The sequence below is a fragment of the Piliocolobus tephrosceles genome, chromosome 2 (genome assembly GCF_002776525.5).
Source record: "Piliocolobus tephrosceles isolate RC106 chromosome 2, ASM277652v3, whole genome shotgun sequence".
NCBI lineage: Eukaryota > Metazoa > Chordata > Mammalia > Primates > Cercopithecidae > Piliocolobus > Piliocolobus tephrosceles.
This window is the reverse complement of record NC_045435.1, coordinates 83,275,941-83,292,969: the sequence shown is the minus strand read 5'-3', so window position 1 is coordinate 83,292,969 and position 17,029 is coordinate 83,275,941. Positions and strand designations below refer to the sequence as shown.

At 57.9% G+C, this 17,029-nt stretch overlaps 1 protein-coding gene across 2 annotated transcripts in view; it reads left to right on the top strand.

Annotated features, from left to right (window-relative positions):
* Positions 1-335: 335 nt before the first annotated feature.
* The window catches only part of PRKCD (protein kinase C delta), a 32,406-nt gene continuing 15,712 nt past the window's right edge, over positions 336-17,029 (top strand). The window contains exons 1-2 of one of the 2 annotated variants that reach the window (XM_023189529.1): positions 336-565; positions 4,176-4,287. The gene's annotated coding sequence lies outside the window, so the exon portion shown is untranslated. The remainder of the gene's footprint in view (positions 566-4,175; positions 4,288-17,029) is intronic. The other variant, XM_023189530.2, reaches the window with a different exon arrangement.

Below are 17,029 nucleotides of genomic sequence, written 5' to 3'. Positions count from 1 at the left end.
GGCGGGCCAGTTGGCCAGTGGGGAGTCCCGGGCGTGGGTGTGGGGAGCGGGGGAACCCCCGCCGGTACCTCCCAGGCCCCAGCGGGCGGGGGCACCTCCCCATCGGGCCTCAGCGGCCTTCTCTGTAAAATGGGCCCCTGCTGAGGGCTGGCTGCGCGTAATGGCAGGAGGATGCGAAGCGGGCCACGGAGGGCAGAGGGGCCGGGAGACTCAGTGTCCCGTGCAGAAAGAGGCAGAGGGACACAGTCCCTGGTTGCAGCTGGTGGGGCGGGGCCTGGCGGGGGCGGGGCCTGGCGGGGGCGGGGCTGGCGGCACCTGGGTGAGGTCGCGCGGCCCCGCCCCCTCGCACTTCCGTGTGCCGCGGCGCCGGAGCCCGAAGCGGCTGCAGCCCAGATCCCCCGAGCGACCCCCGGCGCCTGCCCGCCGTGCCGAGGCCCGGGCCACACCTCACTGGCCGCTGGGCTCGTCCCAGTCAGCGCCGCGCCGACCCCCGTCCGCGCGCGCCAAGGAGCCGCCCCCCCGCCACCGCCGCCGCGACCCTTGGCGCCTGCCCCTGCGCCGGGAGGTGAGTTAGGGCCGGGACCGGGCGCGGGATCGGGGCTACCCCGAGGGCGCGACGCCCTTCCTTCCCCTTCCCGGCCCGGTTCCCGTTTCCGAAACTGAGAAACTGAGCCGCGGTCAGCGAAAGTCCCGCCGCGTCGAGACCTGCCGGTGACTTCGTCCTCCCGTCCGTCTGTCTGTCCGTCCCTCCGCCAGATAGTGGGGGCTGAGGTCTTTCTGTCCGCCCGCCCGTGTGTCTCCCGCTCCTCCGAGAGGCCCGTCCGTCCCTCTCGACTATCTCCCGGGCCCTGTGACCGTCCGTCTGTCGCCACCCACTCTGTGTTCTCCCCCTGCGCGCCTCTCCCAAGACCCGATCCCTCCGTCCCTCGCCCTCCGCGTGCTCCATCGCCCCACCCCCACCCTTACCCCCGCCGGCCGCCCCCTCGATCCCGTTCTCCCGGAGCCGCGCCCCCGGCCCACGCTTGCCGCCCCCTGCCGGTCCAGCCGCCTATCCGCTCTACCGCGGGGCCCAGGCCTGGCCGCCCGCCGGGCCTCGCCTCCCGCCCCTGGGTCCCTGGAGGCCCGACCCGCGCGGCGCCTCCTCCTCGCTGTCTCTTCTTTCGGTCTCAAGAGTCTTTCTCGGTCCCTTCATCCGTCTCTGGGCTGGGCGTGGCTCCAGTCTCCACCATCCCCCTTACCGCCCCACCCCTCCGCCCCTCTGAGACCCCTCCCAGGGTGGCCCCTGCCCGGTGCGGTCTGCACCCGCCCCCAACCCAGATGCCACTTGCGTTGTGGGTGCTCCGCCAGGTGAGGGGAGGGAGGGGGGAGTCCTCCTGGCTGCTGGTGGAGAGGCAGAAGGAGAGCACCATCGGAACTGCTCCCACTTCCCCAATTCCCTCACTCTTGGGGCACGGGAGAGCCCCACTGAGCCCCCACTTAAACCGGGTCAGAAGGATTTGCTGTGAGTGTGTGTGGGGGGCCCCCTTCTCTGATGCCTACCCTGTATGCATGGACGCTGTCTCCTTGTGCTAAGTCACTGGTATCTGGGTGTGTGGGTATGTCGTGTGTCTGTGTCAGCTTCTGTGCTGTCTGTCACTGTGGGACTTGCCTGTGCATGTGTGTCCTTTTTCGCATGTGTGGCTTGCTTGTGTGTATGTGTGTATGTCTGTTTGTGTCCTGAGGCTCTGTGTGTGTCTTTTGCAACTGTGTGTACCATTCTTGGTGTTTTTGTTGTCACCAGACTCTTGTGTATGTGTGTGTCCTTGTCTGCCAGTGTGTGTGTCCCTGTGTGTCTGGAGATTTCAGTGTTGCATACTGGGTATATCACGGTGACCAACTGGCCAAGAGTACCTTAGATCTGTTAATTGTGGAAGCCCCTGGTGTTGGGTGCCTGCCCACCCGGCTCATGTGTGAGTGTATCTGTATGAGTGTGTGTATGTGCGTGTACTCATGTGTGGCTCTCCCTGAGCCACTGAGCTTCTGTGACCAGGCTCACCTGGTCACTAAGGGAGGGGACTGATCCCTGGGGTTTCCTCGTTCCTACTGTGGAGTGAGCTGGGGCGTGGTGGGCAGGCCAGCAGAGGGAGGCTGTATGGCGCGTGTGTGATGTGTGCAGTTGTGTGTGTGTGTGTCTCTGTGTGTGTGTGTGTGTGACAGAGAGGTGTGGAGGTGTCTGGGCAGCTGTACCTGGCTGAGGGGTGGTGTAAGGGCTATGTGATGGGACAGTACTGGGGTAAGCCTGGCAGTGTGTGGTCACGGTAGGAATGTGTGACTGGTGGGACACAGTCTACGCTTGGGGAATGACTGTGATTGTGGGGAACGGAGAGTGCCTGGGCGTGGGTGTTAGCGGCAGGAGGGGGTGTGAAAAGGTGTGTGGTGACAGTGCTGGGAGGGAAGGTGAGAGCCCAGTGTGGGTGTGTGAGTGTGTGGGAGACCATGAGGATGTGGGTGTGCACATGGAGAGGGCTAGAGGGCAAGTCTTGGGGTTAGCAGTGTTGTGACCAAGACCTCGGGCTCTGGATCCAAGAATGATTTGGGCTCCAATACTTGCTTGTGCCTGTTAAGAGCAAGAGACCCAGGCTAGGCCTCTCAAGGCTGAGTGTCCTTATCTGCAGAATGGAGAAAGTTGTGAGGACAAAAGGTCCTATGTTAAAGGTCCTTTAACACAGTCTTGGCCCATAGTGAGAACACAGCACATGCGAAGTCTTATGTTGTCACCAGCCCCGGCTACGTGGTTCCCATTCTCCTGGGAGCTGGGGTTAAAGAAAGCCCAGACAGTATCCAACCCAATTTCCTGCCTGTCTGTTGCCCCTTCCCATCTCCTTGACCAAGCAGCTTGAGGGAGGGAGGATGCCCAGACAGAGCCCCTAATACCCAGCCCTGTTCAGCCTGCATGACAGCCCCTCCCTCACCAGCCCTTAGTGTCAGTAGCAGCGATGGGGGAGAGAGGGGTGGGGGGTGATTCAGAGCTGTGACTGCAGGGCGCTGACACCATTTAACTGGCACAGTTTAGATTAAAATTAGAAATAATTTAAAGTACAGACAAAAAGATAAAGCCAAGGATGCCTCTACCCCCAGGGAATGGTGATGGGGGTCTCCAGCTGGGGGAGGGGCTCACATCTGGGGAGCAGAATCTTTCTTAGAGGCTTGAGCTGGCCTTCAGAAAAAATGCTTAGGCCTTTCAGCCAGGAGACACAGAGTTCCTTGCTACCTTTGCCATTTCTTCCTTCCAGGATATCTCCAGGCCTCAGTTTTTTCAGCTGTGTAATGGGCACAATAGTAATGTGAGAATCACCTGAACTATAAGGCACAAAACAAGAGATTAAAAAATGTCACTCTTCAGGCTGGGCACGGTGGCTCACACCTGTAATCCCAGCATTTTGGGAAGCCGAGGCGGTGGATTACTTGGTCAGGAGTTTGAGACCAGCCTGGACAACATTTTATCTCTACTGAAAATACAAAAGTTAGCTGGGTGTGGTGGTGCGCGCCTGTAATCTCAGCCGCTCAGGAGACTGAGGCACAAGAATCACTTGAGACCAGGAGATGGAGGTTGCAGTGAGCCAAGATGGTGCCGCTGCACTCCAGCCTGGGTGATAGAGCGAGACCCTGCCACATTAAAAAAAAAAAAAAAAAGTCAGTCATTTGGCATTCTCAACGTGAGTCCAGCACAGGAGCTGGCACGCCACATCATTGGAACCTCAGAACCACCTGGGGAGAGGGGGCTAGTAGTTTCCCCATTAAAAAAACTGAGGCTCAGGGGAATTGCTCTAGGCCATAAAGTGGTGTGGTACTTCATTGCACCCTAGGACTCCTAAGCCTGCAGGGCAACCTCCCGCAGACAGGAGAGTCGGGAACAGGCTTTTGCTGTGTTGTTGGCTTCCTCACCAGGCTGGAAATGTGCTGAAGGCAGGGACACAGTGTTCCAGCCCCTAACATGGAATGGACACATAGTGGTGTCCAGGAAAAGTTGGACCCAACACCACATTTCAAGGAAGGGAAAGCCACATCCAGAGAGACCCGAGGTTTTAGGGCCAGGAGAGACTGAACTGGGCCTGTCAGCCATGCTGGGACTGGCGGATGGGGAGAGCCTGTTTGGCGGTGCCTCCCGGCTCAGCTGTTTCCTCCTGTTCCTACAGGTCCTCAGGGAACAGGCCAGGCAAGGGTGCAGGCCTGTTTCTCCTGGTGGTTGGTGCGTTGCAGCAGCAGCAGGAGCCAGGACTAAGGACAAGCGGGAGCTGGGAGCCCCAGGTAGGACTGAGTTCTCTTAGGCAGAAGGATGGTGCGCAGGCGTGGCTTTCCTCTCTGTCCTCCCTGTCCTTTGCTGTGGGACTGGATGGGGTTGGGCATGCATGCAGAGCCCTTGATCTGGTTGTGGGCCCTGTGTGGCCAGGGGCTGCAGCTGTTTGCCCTGTCTATGGAGGGGGGCTCTCTGCTCGTGAGGAACTTCCCGCCTGGAACCTGGCTCTGGCCCCGAATGCTCTCGCCCTGGAGCTCAGAGGCCTGGGGCCTACCATTAGTTTGGGGCAAGAAGTAGTAACATTTTTTTGGTCAGTTAGAGAGAGGGTGGCTCATGGGCCAAGGATTGAGGGTGGATGTATCAGCTTTTCCTTGGCCCTGTATCTGCCTCAAACTGTCCTCATCATCACACAAGGACGATGAGATTCCCCGTGGGCCCCACAGTGGGTTGGACACTGCAGGGGGATGGAATGGGGTCTCCAGCTCCAGGTACAGCTGAGCTGTCTTCCACACCCCAGGCCCCTCCATTTTCCCCACTTCTCTGGAGCCCGAGCAGGGCTCAGTCCCTCTCGTCAGCTTCCAGATTCAAGGGGAGCTAGGCAGAGTCTGGAACAATGCCGGGAAGGCTGCAGTCTCTCTGAAGAGCCTCAGAAAGCTGGAAATTCCTCGTTTGGGGGCAAGCCTTGCCTCCTTCAGCCCCATTACCATGAAAACATTGCTGTGGGTGACTCCATACTCACTCCAGGCTGGTGACTGGGCCCCAGTGAGCAGGGTTCTGGCGGTGGGTATGGGTGCTAATGAAGCTGGAGCCTGGGAGTGACAGTGGGGGGACAGCAAAGACCGTTTTTCCTCCAGGAGTGCTCCCTGAGCAGACCCCCGCAGCCAGCCCCACTGGCTGTTACACACTTACAGGTCTGTAAGTAGAGCCATAAGGGCTGGGCTTCCTGGGCCTGACTCTGGGTTAGGGGGCAGAAAGGAGGTCAGGGCCCTCACTCCTGGGGTAGGAGTTGGGGCAGAACAGGAATAGTCTTCACTGGGCCTTCTGTGTATTGGACCTATCCCTAAACCTGGTATGGAGGAAGTGAAGTGCCTTTGGCTGTGTAGGGGCCTCTGCCACCTGAGTTCTGAAGAGCCAGCCCTTTCTGTCACTCAGCCTTGTTTTCTGAGGAGTTTGATTAGTCTTGGAGACAGCCCACGGTAAATCCTCAGACATCACCCGCCAGCTGCACAGACATCTGCGTGCTCACACAGGGATATGGCAAGCCAGGCTGCAGTGGCCATGCACACCCACAGACTCATGAGTTCCTGTGCGTGCACCACCCATGTGGGCATGCAGGTTCACAGGTGCTCACATGCAGCCACCCATGGCACACTCACGCACACACAGATGATCTCCTAGTTACCATTGGCGTCCATGCACTCAAATGCCTTCCCACACATACCACACTGTGCCCATTCTGGGGTCAGGAAGGGGGGCCCTGGTCAGAGTCACAGCCCAGCAAGGTCGCCTGCATCTGGCGCCTGAGGGGGAAGTTCCAGGTGTGGCTGTGATCTCAGGGGGTTAAGGGGGGCTGGGCCACCCTGGTAGGTGGGCTCCGCCCATGCGTTCAGCAGCCACCCTCCCACCTGGCCCCAGGCTCCAGGCCGACCAGGGCTTGGCATGGGAGATGGGAGATACGAGTGCAGGGGAGAGGCGTGTCAGCTGTGCCAGCACCGTGTGCCTAGTGCCGCAGCAGAGGAAGTAGGCTGTCTGGCCATGAGGCCAGTGTATCCACAGTGGGTGGGGGTCCTATCAACGCCTGTGTCCCCCACAGCATCCGTGCCTAGACGGAGTGGAGTTGCTGGGCTCTAGGGACTGAGAGGTTGGCAGGGGCGGTCTGTTCACTTCCCAAAGGCTGGGCCTAGGGGAGAGGCCTGTCTGTCCGAGGCGTTTCCGGAGGCTCACTTCCTCTGGGCTGCCCAGGAAGTGGTTTTGGAGTGGGACTGACCAGCCCTCTGTCCGCGGCTCTACGCCTTGCTCCGCCCCTGCCTTGCCTGCCCAGGGAAGCAGCATCTGGCCACCGGGTTAGGCTGACTGACTAGGCTTTTCACTGCCAGGGCTGCCCAGGCCTTTTTGGGGGGTCTCTAGGAAAAGGGCAGGGGGCAGGTCATGAAGTCCCCTGCAGTCCTCACAACTTTCTCGTCCCCACACCTTTCTTGCTCTGACCCTGTAAGCCGAGGCTCAAGAGCATCAGCTCTGGTAGGCATGGCCCCCTTAAGAGTGGTGATGGCTGGGCTGCATCTCAGTGACTAGGCAGCTCCCAGCAGCTCTATGAATGAGCCTGGGCAAGTGGCTTTGCCTCTCAGTGCCTCAGTTTCCCCCTGACAGATGAGATAATGATAGCATCCATCTTGATGAGGTTGAGCAGAAATGACAGATAACATATGCAAAGTAGCTAGCATCGTGCTTAGCACATTGTCAGAGTTGAATGAGTAGAAACTGTAGTTATGTAAAGCATTTAGTGCCCAGTTCATGGGAACTATTCAAAAAATAGCAAGTGGGACTGATGAGGGGGTATTATGATCTGATGGGCTGGGCACTGGCCCAGTGTTACATGGCCAGGTGCTATGGAGCCTGGCCGAGGAGCCAGGTCTCTGACTCCCTCATCCCCCTCAATTCTGCCTCCAGTGGCAGCACCCTACTGGTTCAATAGGTTCCATGTCTTCTGAGGAGAGGAGCTCCCGGTGGAGCAGCTCCGCCCACTCAGCAGCCCAGCCCTTGCCTGCTCTTCTCCCCCTCACTCCCTTTCAAAGAGAGAAAATAGATCTCATGACAAATGGATGCAGGGAGGGGAAAGGCAGTCTGCAGCTGCCTGCTGCCCCCTCAGGGCTCCCCTTGGCGCTCTCCGGCTCTGGCCTCCTGCAGGACATTAGGCTGGGAGAATTGGCTGGGAATGAGGGGGTGGACGTAAGCCCTCCTGCCAGCCTGCTTACCCTTCAGACCCCTGGAGTCAGCCTTTGGGCTGGGGCAGGGAGTGGGCATCTGGGTGTGATGGAGGCTAGAAGAGTAGGGGGAGCTAGAAAACCCCCTACATACACAGCAGCTGGGGGCAGGGCCCAGCCTGTCCCAGGGACACGAAGAAGGTCAGCACAGTCAGGGTTGGGCTGAGCATTGGCCTTCACTGTGTGGGACCCAGAGGCTGGGGTGAGAAATGTTGAGGAGTGGTAAGGACAGTGATGCAAGCATCAGGGGCCTGAGGGCTGGAGAGCGAAAGATGAATGGGCCTGGGCGGGGAGTGTGGGTGAGGGTATCCTGAAGGCTTAGGAGCAGGACTTATGCGGGCATCAGACAGACCCTGATTGAATCCTTGCTCAATATTTACTGGCTGTGCGCCCTTGAGCCAGGGACTGGATTGCTCCCCCACTTTCCTCATCTGTGAAATGGGCAGATCAGGGAGTGTCGTGTGAGACATGAATGATGGGAAAGAGCCACTGTGTGGGGTGGGGTGGAGCAGGAAGACGGAACAGCAAGCCCAGAGGCTTCTAAGCGGGAAGGAACTGGCTGCTCCGGGAAGTGAAAGGGGTCAGCGTGGCTGGGGCACAGGAGTGAGGGAAAGGCAGCCGCCTGAGAGGTCAGGGAGGTAGCAGCGAGGGGTTGGGGAGGGGGGGGTGGCGGGGACCAGGCTGCATGGAGCAGGCTGAGGGGAGGAGTCTGGGCTTGTCAGAGGGGCAATGGGAGGCACTGGGGGCTTGGGTAGGGGGTGACAAAATCCGTCTGAAAAGCCCCGTTTGGTGACTGGAGCAGCGGGACCGTGGGTGCCAGGGTAGAGGATAGAGAGCAGTCAGAAGGCAGGTGCAGAGCCTGGGGATGGTGGTGGTGGGAGAAGAGAAGATTTGAGACTTGAGGACAGGCTGCAGTAGCAGACGGGATGGCCTTATTGTGTGGGGAGCAGGAGGAGCTGTCTGTCCGGAGCCACTGCATGAGCTCGTGCACTCCTAGTGGATGAGGAGTGCTGGGAGGGAAATGGTGGGGTACTGGTGTGGGCAGGCTTGAGCTCTTCTGGAATCTTTCATGTGGTGAAGCCAGGGAGGCAGGTGGGCCCACAAGCCTGAAGTTCAGGAGGGTCTGGGCCCAAAGTAGAGACAGGGAGCCTAAAGTCAGGATTGGGGCGGAGAGGGCTCAACAGGCCTTCTAAGGGGTTGGGGAGCGTTTGAGAGGCCCCAGGAACAGGACTGGGATGGCTGTCCCTCAAAGGTCCCTGCCAAGGCACCCGGGAGGGCAGGCTTGTGGTGGCTGAGCCGCTGTTTTCACAACAGCTCCGGAAGCTTTGGATCATGTCTATGGCCGTGTTGGGTAAACAGGCCGAGCACAGCAGGCAGTCGCCGAGGCCTGAGGCTGGATCAGATGTCTGCCGTGGTGTAGGTTGTGGGCTGGGGTTGTTGGGGTGGGAGGAGGACCTCAGGGTCCTCCAGTGTCAGGCATGGAGAAAGCTTAGAGGTCTCCATTGTTGAGATAGGGAGGCTGGAGCCCCGGGAGGGGCAGTAGCTGGCCAGCCTCTGCCAGTGGACTCATGCTGCCTGCCTCAACCCGGTTCTGCCTAGAGCCTTAGGCCAGAACAGGGCACCCTGTGGCTGGAGGGCTTAACAGAGCCTCTTTTCCCACCGATCCAAGGAAGTCTGGAAGACACCAGAGCACTTGGGCCAAGATCGCGGAGCACCCAGGCAGCAGATCTGAGCTAGACCTGTCTAGGTCCAAGCTCGCCGGTTCCTCTGTTAGCTGCCTGCTGTGGGATGGCCCACCATGCAGGATGGTCCTGCCTCTCTCCCAGCTTTCTCAAGATCCCCAAAGTGGGAAAGCATCATGTGGACCCTGCCCAGATCCTGGGGATGGCTGGCAGAAGGCTTAGGTGGCCATCTTGGCTTCTCCCAAACACAAAACGATTGTTTCCAATGGTAAACAATCTGGAAAATCATGGAAACTCTGTGGGAGAAAGAAGGGCTAAGGAGTAAGGCTCTTGTATTGGGGGCTGATGGAGGAGCTGTTCCTACCTCCAAACACATACCTTCACCCCGTTGGAGGCCAGATGGACAGTTCTAGGACTAGAGCTGGAGGCTCTCTCCCCACTTCCCCCGGGTCTGCCCCATTGGCTTTGTGGCTTTGGTTGAATTGCTCAACCTCTCTTTCGGTTTCCGCACAGTGAGCCTGGAGCTCATGGAACTTGCGCCTGGGGTGCCCGGCTTACTGCCCTACCAGCACAGGTTCAAGCCCTCCCCTCCCCCTGTGCGCCAGGCCTGTGACTGCCACCTGTGACCGTCAACCTCCACCACAGCCTCAGGTCCCTGCAGGCAGGTGGGCGGGCGGGCAGAGGCCTGCCCAGTGATGCGCCTGACCAACCCACTCCTTCCCTTACACACTTTAGACTTTGCTCTGGACTAAGAGGGACTTTCTTCGCCTTCCTGGGTGGAAAGGCCCAGCCTAGCTTGACACCAGCTGCCCTTCTGCCCCTCCTCCATTCCCCAGCCATTGTGCCTGGGGGCTGCGGTGGAAAAAGCTAAATTTGGACTTTCATGGTGCCAGACTAGTCAGGGATGTGGGGTCCTTCCAGGCCTGTATGTTTGTTTCTGTGTCTGCCTGGAGCATCTCTGTGCCAGTGTGTACATTACAGCTTGTGGCACCCCACGTGCATGTGGAGCCTGTGTGATCGGGTGTGGTCTGTGTGGGCCTGGGTGTCTGTTGAGATGTGAGAGCCAGTGAGGGGGTGTGTTTCTGTGTGTGTGTGCGCCTGAGTCATCATAGCAGTGTGTGTACGTACCTGTGGCTCCAGCTGTGTGCGTGTGCGTGTCTGATGTTGAGCGGGGCTCCCTGTGTGCTGTTTGGGTTGGCGGGTGTGCCTGTGTATGCACACATGTGTGGTTATTCGCGGAGAGACCCAGCTGCGTTCCCCACCCTGGCTCCTCACAGAGGCCCCTTGTCCTCACAGGATCTGGCTCTCTGGCTCTTGCCATGAAGGGGCCTTTGTTCCTCTCTTGGGGTACCTGGGGCACGCCCCTCTGACTGAGCCCAGGACTCCTCATATCCCAGGGCTGGCTGGTAACTTGAGGCCTGTGCCTGGTGGCTTCCTTCTAAGGAGGCCCTACCCCACGCAAGCTGGCAGGGGTGGATGTGAGCTGATGACAGCCAGGCTCCCAAGTCCTGCCCCTCTGACCCTTCCAGACCCTCTGGCACGTCATTATGCTCCTGCTGACCCCTCAGATCAAAGGCCCCCAGCCAACAGGTCCCTGCAGCCTCCATTCTACTCCAGCCCCCATCACTCCCTACTACTCACTGCGTGTGCTGCGCATCCTACAGAGGTCTTACTCTGCTTTGTAATCACATATTTATGTGACTGGCCCCCACCAGGCTGTAGTTCTATGGGCCTGGTGTGGCAGAGGTTACCAGTGGGAAAGCAGCTAGCTTCCTGAGAGGTGGGAAGAGTCCCCCAGGGCCAGCCTTCTGAGCTGCCTGGAAGGATCTGTGGGAATTCAGAAGGCCATTCCAGCTGAGGGAACAACATCTGCAAAAACATGGGGGCTGGGAAATGAGACACATGTTCACAGAGTAGCCAGAGCAGGAATTGAGGTAGAGAGCAGGACAGGGCCAGGGAGTGGGGAGCCTGGAAGGCCTGGAGAGGTCTGGGTTTTCTCCCGGGGCAGTGAGAGCCTAGGAGGTTCCCAGCTGTGGGAAGAATGGGTAGGGGAGGGACCAGAGGTGGTGACAGCAGGGAGGGAGCTGGGTAAGGGGAGGAGAGGCTACAGGCAGTGGTTGGTCTGTGTGGGGTGAGGGAGGGGCCCAGGAGGAGCCCTGGCTGGGCGATGAGGTACCTGTGCTGGGAGGAGCAGGTATGGGGAGCATCCCTTGCTCTGGGACTTGGCTGTGACCTGAGTCCATAAATCTGGTTCTTATCTCGGCACATGTAGAGGCTAGGGGATGGGCCCTGGTGGAGGAACCCTAAAGGGTCTTGCTAGCCCTTCCCCTCCCACCTCCTGTTCCTCTTGCTGAGCCCACTTCCTGGGTTGTGAAACCCGCATGGCCTCCTTGCCTTGTTTCCGCTGGGAAGGCCATCTAGGCGGCCAGCCTCCCAGCCCAGCTACCACCTACCTGCCTGCCCAACCTGGCAGCTCCACCATGCCCAGCCCCCTTGCCCTGCCATGACTGCCGGGACCAGTCCTGCGCCCTCCTGCTGATCACACTTCCTCTCACTGTCCTTCCTGCCCCTGCCTGGGCCTTGGTCTCCTCCACCCTCCTTTATTCATCTGCAAGGCTGTGGCAGGCTGCACCGTGGCCTCCCCCAGGCAGAGTCTGCATCCTTAGGAGGGCCCCCACTTTGTGCCACCTGCTATGCAGTTGTGGCTTCTGTGACAGGTGTCAGGTGTGTGTGGGATAGGGCTGCAGTAGGTGGCATGGGGGACATCCCCTGCTCCCCGGTAGTCTGTTCAAGGGAACCAGACCCGCCTATACCCATGAGGGGCTGCAACTGGTCTTTCATTACCCTTGCTTTGACTGACCTCAACGTGCCACCTCGTTTCTCCCTTAGACATTTCTGAGGCAGCCTCACTCTGCTCTCACACACCTCCCCCCAGCAGCCTGATCAAGCCTCTTTCCTCCAACCCAGCTTACTCCTCTGACCAATCCTGTGGCCTGTGAGGCAGAATCAAACACCAGGGAAGGGATGGGCTGGAGGGGACCAGGCCGGATCTGGGAGCCAGGGGACCCTCACTGCACTACCTTGGCCTCAGTCTCCTCCTCTGTACAATGAGGAGATGGGCATGCCAGTCTCTGAAGACCTGTCTCTTGTAGAGAGATTGGCTTGTTAGGGTTTTTCACCTTTGACAAAGCCATTATCCAACGAGTTACATGTGATGTAGAAAAATTGGCAAATGCATTCCTGTTCCTGCTGGCGCTCCTCAGGCCATGTCCCTCACCCCAGCCTCCTTTGCTGGTATACACCAGCACACATGTGGATGTGTAGTACACATACTTGTCTGCTGGAGACAACCCGGAGTTCTGTGCCTGGGAGCTCCAAACCCAAGGTCGCTCTGATCACCTTGAGGCCGGCCTTGCCCGCTGCTGAGTACTGGCTGGGAACAGGTTTCCATTTGTCCCAGAGGAGGTGACCTGCCTTCTCTGGCCTGGCCTAGCTACTGCCTTTCCTTACCTATGGGCTGCTGATTTGGGGCTCACATTCACTGGGGCTGGGATCCAGTGTGACCAAGCCTTCCCTAGGTTTTGTTTTTGTTTTATTTGTTTTTATTTTTTTTTTGAGACGGAGTGTCACTCTGTTGCCCAGGCTGGAGTGCAGTGGCATGATCTCGGCTCACTGCAACCTCTCCCTCCCAGGTTCAAGCGATTCTTCTGCCTCAGCCTCCAAAGTAGGTGGGATTACAGGTGCCTGCCACCACACCTGGCTAATTTTTGTATTTTAGTAGAAACGGGTTTTCACTTCTTGGCCAGGCTTGTCTCGAACTCCTGACCTCAGGTGATCTGCCCGCCTCGGCCTCCCAAAGTGTTGAGATTACAGGCATGAGCCACCGTGCCTGGCCCTTCCCCAGGTTTTGGAAATGGAGGCTGGTCCAAGTGGTGAGGTCAGCGGGGAAGACCACTGTCTCTTGGAGCCCTTACCTCCCTGTTTTTTTTTTTTTTGTCTTCATGTGTGTTTGTATGTGCTGTTCCTGGCACATTTATCCATCTCCACCTCTACCCTCCTCTCTCCACCTCTACCCTCTTGTCTCTCTTGGTCTCTTCTTCCCAACATGGCGTACTAGAAAGGACCTGGGCTGCAACATCAGGCAGGCCTAGATTTATCCTTTCACCACTTACTGACTGTGTGACCTTGGAAAGTTAAATAGCTTCTCTGAGCTTTGGTTTCTTCATCAGTAAAATGCCCATCAGTAAAATCCCTTCTGGATCCGCATACGGATAAAGTGAGCTAATGTAATTACAGAGGTAATTTGTGCATTGTTGGCCTCAGGAAAGGACTGTCTTTCTTGTACGTGGAGGAGCCAAGATTCATACCTAGACACTGACCCTTAGTCTGGTGCTCTCTGCTTCATAAAACTGCCTCTGCTGTAGGCTGGAGAAGAAGAATAGAGACTAGAAGCCCTTAGGCAGCGGGGAAAGGCCTGGCTGGCTCCAAGGAGCTTGTCCCCATGGAGGCTGTGTGGGGTCCAGCCCCAGGCATCCCCTGGCCCTGCAGAGTGGCCATGAGTCTGGGCTGAGCCAGCAGTCTTCCTTTGGGGCCTCCGTGGGCTGGGTCCTATTTGCATGGGGGCTATAAATAGTCAGCACACCTTGCTTTTGTGCTGCTGCTTCACCCCCTCCTCCCTGCCATATACTCTGAGAGGTAGGGGGCAGACTCTAACTCTGCTGTGCAGAGCAGGGACTTGTGGCCCAGAGAGGCCCAGGACCTCTCTCAGGGTCACACAGTGATAGAAGAAGATGTGGGGCTCTGGGTAGTACAAACAGGGGCAGAGGAGGTGGCAGAACCTGGCCAGAGCCCGTGCCCTGGTTTTAGTCCTAGGAGGTTGGGTCTGACCCTATGGTTACTGCTGGTTAGCCTTGGGGCAGCCCATGAAGACCATGGCTCCCCAGTTCTCATGGCGCTGCAGCCTGGCGGTGCAGGTTTAGGCTGGGGCCTGCTGTGGTTGTGGTTTTCCCTTCAGTGGCTTCTAACTGTGAGCAGCAGCTGCTCTGAGTGTGGCCTGAGAGAGCTGGAGGGCCATCCTCGGGTGGGAAGGTCCTGGGCTCTGCCTCACCCTCGTGGGGCTTCTCTGACCCACTGTCTCCTCCACCCTCCATGCAGTCCTGGGGTGGTCCCCACGGATACCTCCTGCTGGGCAGGCCAGGGGCAGGGGAAGCCATGGAGCCTGTGGGCTGTCAGGGCTGAGCCCCAAAGGTTGGTGGCTGGGAGGAGGACCTGGCTGGCCGATGTTGGAGCATCTGGTGCTCCTGAGTGAGTTGTATGTTCATGGAGACCTGGTTTCCCTTTCTGAGCAGTGGGATCTGTAACCAAGGCTGTCTTCCCGGGCAGGGAGAATGGATGCGGTGGGGGATGCGAGTGCACTTTGTAAACTGTGAAGGGAGGTGCATAGTGAGGGATGGATGCTGCAGTGAGAGGGGGTGATAGTGGTAAGAGGACCCCCCTCCCCAAGGCCTGTTGGGTTGATTGTAGCCATCATCCTACATGAGTTTTCATTATCACCACAACTCTGAGCCAACAGACTATTCCTCATCAGGAAATGGGAGGGCTGAGGCTCAGAAAGGCCAAGTGACCTGCACAGAGTCCACAGCCAAGGCAACGTTGGTGTCAGGGTGCAGCACCCAGGCAGCCTGGCCATCATTTTGCCACATTAACTGCCCTGAGCCTCTCTCCCCTAGGAGTCCAGGCCACCTGCAACACACTTGCTCCTCTTTTATCTCTGCGCCCCGTCCCCCCTCAACCCTCATCATCCTCCGAGGCATTCAGAAGTTGCTTACTGCTCCAGCTGGGTCTCCAGGTTTTCCTAACAGCAGAGCTGCATCTGCTGGATCAGTCCCTGGATGTGTGGACACAGACCTGCCAATCATTCCAGATCCAGGGAGCACTCACCTGGGTGCTGGATCTCTTGGACCCTCAGGGCCAAGCCAGGCAGCAAGAGGGGCAAGATGTCCGTCTTGCTTACGGGTTTGGGATGCTCAACCAGACTCCTGCATATGTGCGAGGCCAGGCCCACATGGCTTGCTTTTCACTCCAATATTAACTGAGTGCCCACCATGTGCCACTCACTCCAATGGCTGCATATAATCGCACACACCAGTAGACCCGTGCAACCTCACATGCACCAATTCATGCATGCTGCAGCCTGGGGAGCAGTCAGCAGCAGCCCCCAGCTAGCCCTCTCTCTGAGGCCCACCAAGAGGTCATGGGCAGCTGGCCTGGCACACAGGCCACCTGCTGGTGTCAAGCTGAAGGCTTTGGGACTTGGGCACATGCATGAGCTTGCACACCCACTCTCACATCCACTGAGTAGGAGCCAAGGCCGAGCAGGGATGTGGTGGGGTCTGCCCGCCTGGGTCCTGCTCTCTGCTCTGGCAGCTGCTGGCCTCAGAGGACTCTGGGCTCACTGGGCTGGGCTGCAGGGTGAGGTCAGCATTTTCTGTGAGCTCATCTGAGCTAGGAGCTCCCAGCAGATCTGGCGGCTGCTCTGGCCACCTTGTGCAGGAGCTGGAGGAAGTCATCTGGGGCTGGGCAGCTGTTGTGTGTGCATGCACACGTGTGTGTCTGAGTGTGCCCCTGTGTGCTGGCTTATGTTCAGGATGGAGTGAATACATGTGCATGTGCACAAAATCAAGTGAGCGCTCCCTCAGCCAAGGCTATGGAGCAACCTCGTGGGGCCTGGGCAGAAGCCAGTGTGCACATAGGTGCTTACGCACCTGAGTGTCCTTCACAAGTGGGTCACTTACTATAGTGAACATTAACCTAGAGAATGGTGAGAAACCCAGGAGTGTGGGAGCTGCTGTGTGTGAATCTGCAAGGCACATTCAGCGTTACATTGTACATTAAAATACAGTTTGGGTTTTTTGTTTTGTTTTGTTTTGTTTCTGAGGCAGAGTCTCCCTCTGTTGCCCAGGCTGGAGTGCAATGGCGTAGTCTCAGCTCACTGCAACCTCTGCCTCTGAGGTTCAAGCCATTCTCCTGTCCTCAGCCTCCCAAATAGCTGGGATTACAGGCATGTGCCACCACTCCAGGCTAGGTTTTGTATTTTTAGTAGAGACGGGGTTTCACCATATTGGCCAGGCTGGTCTCAAACTCCCGACCTCAGGTGACCTGCCCGCCTTGGCCTCCCAAAGTGCTGAGATTATAGGCATGAGCCACCGCGCCTGGGCAGTTTGGGGTTTTTTTAAGAGACAGGGTCCCACTCTGCTGCCCGTGCTGGAGTGCACTGGCACGATCATGGCTGCCTTGAACTCTTGGCCTCAAGTGATCCTCTTACCTTGGCCTCCTGAAGTACCGAGATTATGGGAGTGAGCCACCATGCCCACCTGTTTTTTTTTTTTTTTTTTTTTTTTTGAGGCGGAGTCTTGCTCCGTTGCCCGGACTGGAGTGCAGTGGCCGGATCTCAGCTCACTGCAAGCTCCACCTCCCGGGTTTACGCCGTTCTCCTGCCTCAGCCTCCCGAGTAGCTGAGACTTACAGGCGCCCGCCACCTCGCCCAGCTAGTTTTTGTATTTTTAGTAGAGACGGGGTTTCACCGTGTTAGCCAGGATGGTCTCGATCTCCTGACCTCGTGATCCGCCCGTCTCGGCCTCCCAAAGTGCTGGGATTACAGGCTTGAGCCACCGCGCCCGGCCTACCCACCTGTTTTATATTTGGGGAAATAATTAGTTTGAAGGTGCAGACAACCTTCCAGGCAGGCAAGAGGCACTTGACCCCAAGAGATCAAGTTAGAAGGGTCAGGCACACTGATGTAGGCAGAGCCTCTCATTGCCCTGATCCCTGAACAAAGTGGGTGCCAAGTTAGTGGAATGTCAGCTTTTGGTTCTGATTCTGCCTTAGAATTTGTTTCCCCATTTGAAAAGTGGGGGTGTTTATTTTGGCCCTGCTTGTCTGCCTGGGTGGTTATGAAGAAAAAACCCCAAACTTAGAAAATCACGAAGGGCTGCATGGGGCAGGATGGGAAAAAGAGGCGGCACTGTCCCATCCCCTTACCAGATGACAATGGCACATACCAGGTGCCTGGCATGGAGTAGGTGCCCAGC